The sequence below is a fragment of the Pseudophryne corroboree genome, unplaced genomic scaffold (assembly GCF_028390025.1).
Source record: "Pseudophryne corroboree isolate aPseCor3 unplaced genomic scaffold, aPseCor3.hap2 scaffold_500, whole genome shotgun sequence".
NCBI classification, from domain to species: Eukaryota; Metazoa; Chordata; class Amphibia; order Anura; family Myobatrachidae; genus Pseudophryne; species Pseudophryne corroboree.
Window position 1 is genome coordinate 143,989 of NW_026970106.1, and position 7,693 is coordinate 151,681.

Below are 7,693 nucleotides of genomic sequence, written 5' to 3' on the forward strand. Positions count from 1 at the left end.
AAAGGTCTTGGGTCCTGGATAAGGATCTTCATGCCCCGAGGCTCAAGAGGGCATTTTTTCGGGAATTTCCTCAGAAACCTGGCTTTAGGGGTTCCTTGACCCCTCCTCAAGGGGGGGGTACTGTTAGGCGCCGGGGTCCGCTTGATGGTCTGCGCGGCCCGGCGCCTAGCAACTAGAGATGCCGTGCACGTACAGCCGCCGGCTCCCTAGCAACGCTAGACGCCGGGCGCGCTGAGCCGCACGGACCCTAGCAACGGGGACGCCACTGGTGGACCGCGTTCCCCGTTGCTAGGCTTTAGGAAATTAAGATATTCACCTGTTCTCTGGCCGTGCAGCAAGGCAGCTGCACGGCATTTATTCTAATCAGCCTTTAGCAGCTGATTGGAGGAGGGTTGAGTCCCTGACTGTCCCAAAGCTTCAGCCTTGTCTAATCTTTTGTACAATGAGTTTACACTAGCATTTAAAACATTCCACATATCCATCCAATCAGGTGTCAGCGGAGACACCACATTCATTTGCTCCCGCTCCTCTCTAATATAGCCTTCTTCCTCAGACATGTCGACACACGTGTACCGACACACCACACACACAGGGAATACTTTTTCTGAAGACAGTTTCCCCACAAGGCCCTTTGGAGAGACAGAGAGAGAGTATGCCAGCACACTCCCCAGCGCTATATAACCCAGGAATAACACAGTAACTTAATGTTTGTCCAGTAGCGCTGCTGTATGTAATTTGCGCCGAATTATGTGCCCCCCCTCTCTTTTCAACCCTCTTCTCTACCGTGGTATAAGCAGGGGAGAGTCCGGGGAGCTTCCTCTCAGCGGTGCTGAGGAGAAAAAATGGCGCTGGTGAGTGCTGAGGGAGAAGCCCCGCCCCCTCGGCGGCGGGCTTCTGTCCCGCTTAAACTGTAAAATTGGTGGGGGCTCATACATATATACAGTGCCCAGCTGTATATATGTTATATTTTTGCCAAAAAGAGGTTTATATTGCTGCCCAGGGCGCCCCCCCTGCGCCCTGCACCCTTACAGTGACCGGAGTATGTGAGGTGTATGGGAGCAATGGCGCACAGCTGCAGTGCTGTGCGCTACCTCAGTGAAGATCATGAACTCTGTGGAGCCCGTCTATCCCCATGGTCCTTACGGAGTCCCCAGCATCCTCTAGGACTTTAGAGAAACTAGGATTTTAATACCTACCGGTAAATCCTTTTCTCTTAGTCTGTTGAGGATGCTGGGCACCTGTCCCAGTGTGTACTGTGTCTGCAGTTATTAAATGGCCCTTAACTCCAGAACATTTATGTGGAGACAACTTTCCTGACTTGACCATCTTCCTTGGACGTTTTCCCCCTGTGTGACTGCTCCCCAGCCTCGGAGGGTTGCATCTGTGGTCCCTAGGATCCAGTCCTGGATCCCGAACCATCGCCCCTCTAGGAGGTGAGAACTGTGCAGCCACCAATGGAGTGAGATTCTGGTCTTGGAAGACAGGATTATCCTCCGGTGCATGTGTAGGTGGGATCCGGACCAATTGTCCAACAGGTCCCACTGGAACACTCTGGCATGGAACCTGCCAAACTGAATGGCCTCGTAGGCCACAACCATCTTCCCCAGCAACTGAATGCATTGATGGATTAACACTCTTGCTGGTTTCAGAATTTGTTTGACCAGACTCTGGAACTCCATAGCCTTTCCACTGGAAGAAAACCTCTTCTGTGTCCAGTATGTGTTATGATTCCAGCACTCTAGTCAGAGAAGATCTTATGGCAAGGACCGGAGCACTGGAACGGAATGCTGGGGAAGGGAGCAGGACAGGAAAATAGCCCCTGGCGCCCTAACTCTGTTGTCTCACCCGTGTTGTCAGAAATCCCCTGCGAGACTATGGTTTCTTGAGCCCTTGGCAGCCGCGTTTGAAGGGCGGATTATGTCTGCCCAACTTCGATGCCCCCCGGTCTTAATGAGAGACAAAGGGAAACCCGAGACAGGGTGATAACAAGAGGCCCTCTAACTAAACAACCAGGCCAGGGGCTAAGCAAACTCAAAACTATAATATGTGCGGAGAAACCGCCAGGAAAAAGGACAACCAAAATATCCACTTGTCCAATTCTCCTACCCGGCACCGCCGAGTACCAGAGAGGACTTGTGGAAGCGGAACCCTCCGCAAATGCTCCAAACACAAAATATAAAAGGTAAAGCGGCTGAGCCGCAACACACGGCAGAGCCGCAACTCACGAACACCACTGGATATAAAACGGTGATCAGTCAGGACTCCAGGGAACCAAACGACCTCTTGGGATGAGATGACAACTCCCGAATACCGGACTTCTGCGGACTGGAATGACCGGATACAGCAGGACTGGAAACAGACTCTCAGCAAACAAAGGCAGCATGCAGGAAGCTATTACCGGCATCTGTGAGAAGCCCTGGGAGTGTATTTAACAAGGAGTCCTCCAATCAGCTGCTAAAGGCTGATTAGAATAAATGCCGTGCAGCTGCCTTGCTGCACGGCCAGAGAACAGGTGAATATCTTAATTTCCTAAAGCCTAGCAACGGGGAACGCGGTCCACCAGTGGCGTCCCCGTTGCTAGGGTCCGTGCGGCTCAGCGCGCCCGGCGTCTAGCGTTGCTAGGGAGCCGGCGGCTGTACGTGCACGGCATCTCTAGTTGCTAGGCGCCGGGCCGCGCAGACCATCAAGCGGACCCCGGCGCCTAACAGTACCCCCCCCTTGAGGAGGGGTCAAGGAACCCCTAAAGCCAGGTTTCTGAGGAAATTCCCGAAAAAATGCCCTCTTGAGCCTCGGGGCATGAAGATCCTTATCCAGGACCCAAGACCTTTCCTCCGGACCATAGCCTTTCCAGGGAACCAGAAAATACAGCCGATCCCGGGACAATTTGGAATCGAGAACCTTCTCTACCAAGAACTCCTGTTGTCCCTGTACATCCACTGGAGATCTACCCTGAGAGATCTTCCGAGGAAATCTACTGGAAGAAACGTATTGTTTCAACAGGGAACAATGAAACGTATTTCCAATCCTGAGAGATCTTGGTAAACGTAACCGAAAGGCAACTGGGTTGACTCTTTTAATAATAAGAAATGGCCCAATAAATTTGGGTCCCAGTCTAGCTGAGGATTGTCGAAGCCTGATGTTGCGAGTCGACAACCACACCCTATCTCCCACCTTAAAAGTGCAAGGACGTCGGAGCCTGTCAGAAAATTTCTTCTCTCGAAAGGCCGCTTTTCTGAGAGCAAGGTGCACCTTTTTCCAAATGGCTCTGAGATGGGAGGTTAAGGTAAGCGAGGAGACTGAGGAATGATGAAAAAAAGAATTAGCTCTGGGGTGAAAACCAAAAACTGAAAAGAATGGAGACTCTTTAGTGGAGGAATGACAAGAATTATTGTAAGCAAATTCAGCCAACGGAAGAAACTCGGACCAATCATTCTGGAGTTTGGCTGAATACAAGCGCAAATATTGTTTCAATGATTGGTTAACTCGTTCGGTTTGCCCGTTGGATTGTGGGTGGTAACCGGATGTTAACGACAATTTCATCTTCAATGAGGCACAAAAACATTTCCAGAATTGTGCGATGAATTGTGGACCCCGATCAGAAACAATATCAGTAGGCAACCCATGAAGCCTGAATACATGGCGGAGAAACAAAACTGCCAACCCTTGGGCAGAAGGCAATCGGGGAAGAGCAATAAAATGAGCCATTTTACTAAAACGGTCCACTACCACCCATATGACTTGGAATCCGGCTGAAAGGGGAAGGTCAACCACAAAATCCATGGAAATATGAGACCACGGCCTGAGAGGAACATTTAAGGGCATAAGTTGCCCGATGGGCAAGGAACGGGGAACCTTATGCTGTGCACAAACCTGACATGAATAAACAAATTCCTTGACGTCTTTAGAAAGACCAGGCCACCATACTGAGCGAGAGACTAACTCCAATGTCTTAGAGACTCCTGGATGCCCTGAAACTTTGTTATCATGGAATTCCGTTAAAACAGTAACTCTCAAAAACTCAGGGACGTAAAGACGACCAGCAGGAGTAATTCTAGGAGCTTGGTGTTGAAGCTGTTTTAACTGGGTAAATAAATCTTGTGTGAGGCCCGCCCAGATGACCGAAGATGGAAGTATGGGGGTAACAGGATTGTTATTGTGAACCGGAAGAAAGCTATGTGACAGGGCATCAGCCTTAGTATTCTTGGAACCAGGCCTGAAAGTGATTATAAATTTGAAACGCGTAAAAAATAATGCCCAACGTGCCTGCCGGGCATTAAGCCGCTTAGCTGATTCAATCTATTGCAGGTTCTTATGGTCAGTCAATACCGTAATAGTATGTTTTGCTCCCTCCAGCCAATGCCTCCACTCCTCGAAAGCCCATTTTACCGCCAGTAACTCCCGATTACCAACGTCATAGTTGGATTCAGCGGAGGAGAATTTCCTGGACATAAAGGCACAAGGATGTAACTCCAGAGACTCCGGATCCTTTTGAGAAAGGATAGCCCCCACTCCAACCTCCGAGGCATCAACCTCCACCACAAAGGGCAATTCCGGATTAGGATGTCTGAGGACTGGAGCCGAGACAAAGGCTTGTTTCAAGGCCCGGAAGGACAACTCAGCTTCACGCGACCAGTTGGTAGGATCCGCTCCTTTCTTTGTCAGAGCTACAATGGGAGCAACCAGGTCAGAAAAAGAATGAATGAACCTCCTATAATAATTCGCAAACCCTAAAAAACGCTTAATTGCTTTTAAATTGGTGGGTTGCGCCCAACTAAGGATGGCCTGGAGTTTCTTTGGTTCCATGGAAAATCCCTGAGGGGAAATTATGTACCCTAAAAAAGATACTTCCGTGACATGAAACTCACACTTCTCCAGCTTGGCATATAAATGATTCTCACATAACTTTTGAAGAACCAGACGCACCTGGGTAACATGTTGTTCCATTGATTTAGAAAAAATCAGGATGTCGTCTAAGTAAACGACCACGAATTTCCCTAGGAAGTCACGGAGCACATCGTTAATGAGGTCTTGAAAAACTGCCGGAGCATTGGACAGGCCGAACGGCATCACCAGGTATTCGTAGTGACCCGACTGAGTACTGAAGGCCGTTTTCCACTCATCTCCAGATTTAATTCGGATGAGGTTGTACGCTCCTCTAAGGTCAATTTTAGAAAAAATCACAGCAGAACGTAACTGATCAAAGAGTACAGAAATCAACGGCAAAGGATAGGTGTTTTTAACTGAGATCTTATTCAGGGCTCTAAAATCAATGCAAGGTCTAAGCGAGCCATCCTTTTTCTCCACAAAGAAGAAGCCTGCACTTAAAGGAGATTTTGATGGTCTAATAAATCCTTTCTCAAGGCTCTCCTTTACATAATCATTCATAGCCGCAGTTTCTGGCCCGGATAATGCATATAATCTTCCCTTTGGCAATGCGGCACCAGGAATTAACTCAATAGCACAATCATAAGGCCGATGGGGAGGCAGAATGTCCGCATTGCCTTTGGAGAAAACATCAGCAAACTCCTGGTATTCCACCGGAATGAGTTCTGGAATGATAGCTGCTACTTTGACTGGAAACGTGATACATTCCTTATCACAAAAAGTACCCCAATGTGAAATCTCCCCCGACCGCCAATCAATGGTGGGATTATGAAAGGCCAGCCAAGGGTGACCCAGAACAACTGGAACTGCTGGGCAATGTGTAAGAAAGAACTCGATTTTCTCGGAATGTAGAGCTCCTACTGTAAGTAGTACAGGGGGTGTACGGAGAGAAATAATCCCATTAGACAGCGGACTCCCATCTAAGCCATGCATGGTGACACACCTACCCAAAGGTAACTGAGGAATGCCTAAGGCCTTAGCCCAAGTTAAATCCATAAAGTTTCCTGCAGCTCCACTGTCAACAAAAGCCGACACCAAAGAACTGAGGCTGCCAAAGGAAACTTTAACTGGGACTAAAAGGGAGTTATTCGAGGAGATAAGCTGCAGACCTAGGTGAACCCCCTCACAATTCACCTGGTCAAAGCGTTTCCCGACTTGTTCGGACAATTACGAGCAAAATGTCCCTTACCCCCACAGTACAGACAAAGACCAGAATTTTGCCTTCTGGCTCTTTCTTCAGGAGACAGCCGGGAGAGACCCATCTGCATGGTCTCCTCTACGTCTTCAGGAATGGAATATACACACGGACTTGACCTTACAGGTGCTCCTTTTTCAGCCCTCCGCTCTCTGAGACGACGATCAATCTTAATAGAAAGCTCCATGAGTTTATCGAGAGTCTCAGGAGCGGGGTACTGAAGGAGACTGTCTTTTATAGACTCTGATAAGCCGAGGCGAAACTGACTGCGCAGGGCTGGGTCATTCCAGCCACAGTCGTTCGACCAACGGCGAAACTCCGTACAATAAACCTCTGCAGGATTTCTACCCTGTCTGAGAGCGCGCAACTGACTTTCAGCGGACGCCTCTCTATCAGGGTCATCATACAAGAGCCCTAAAGACTCAAAAAAAGCGTCAATTGACAACAATGCCGGATCCTCTGCTCTTAAACCAAATGCCCAGGTCTGAGGATCCCCCTGGAGCAAAGAAATAATAAACCCGACCCGCTGAGATTCAGTACCCGAGGAAGTCGGTCTTAAACGAAAATAAAGTTTACAGGATTCTTTAAAATTAAAAAAACTCTTTTCTATCACCAGAAAAACGGTCAGGCAAATGCATCTTTGGTTCATGGACTACCCTTGGGGAAGCTCGCAAAAGATCTTCCTGCGACTTCACCCGAAGAGAAAGATCCTGAACCATCTGAGTAAGTTCTTGAATCTGGCTGACTAAGAGCTGACCAGGATTTGGCCCTAAACCTGTTGGATTCATGAGGCCGATAAACTCTCACAAAACTGAATGAGAAAAAATTAAACCCCGTTTAATTTTAAGTTTTGGTATGGCCGGTAATAATGTTATGATTCCAGCACTCTGGTCAGAGAAGATCTTATGGCAAGGACTGGAGCACTGGAACGGAATGCTGGGGAAGGGAGCAGGACAGGAAAATAGCCCCTTGCGCCCTAACTCTGTTGTCTCACCCGTGTTGTCAGAAATCCCCTGCGAGACTATGGTTTCTTGAGCCCTTGGCAGCCGCGTTTGAAGGGCGGATTATGTCTGCCCAACTTCGATGCCCCCCGGTCTTAATGAGAGACAAAGGGAAACCTGAGACAGGGTGATAACAAGAGGCCCTCTAACTAAACAACCAGGCCAGGGGCTAAGCAAACTCAAAACTATAATATGTGCGGAGAAACCGCCAGGAAAAAGGACAACCAAAATATCCACTTGTCCAATTCTCCTACCCGGCACCGCCAAGTACCAGAGAGGACTTGTGGAAGCGGAACCCTCCGCAAATGCTCCAAACACAAAATATAAAAGGTAAAGCGGCTGAGCCGCAACACACGGCAGAGCCGCAACTCACGAACACCACTGGATATAAAACGGTGATCAGTCAGGACTCCAGGGAACCAAACGACCTCTTGGGATGAGATGACAACTCCCGAATACCGGACTTCTGCGGACTGGAATGACCGGATACAGCAGGACTGGAAACAGACTCTCAGCAAACAAAGGCAGCATGCAGGAAGCTATTACCGGCGTCTGTGAGAAGCCCTGGGAGTGTATTTAACAAGGAGTCCTCCAATCAGCTGCTAAAGGCTGA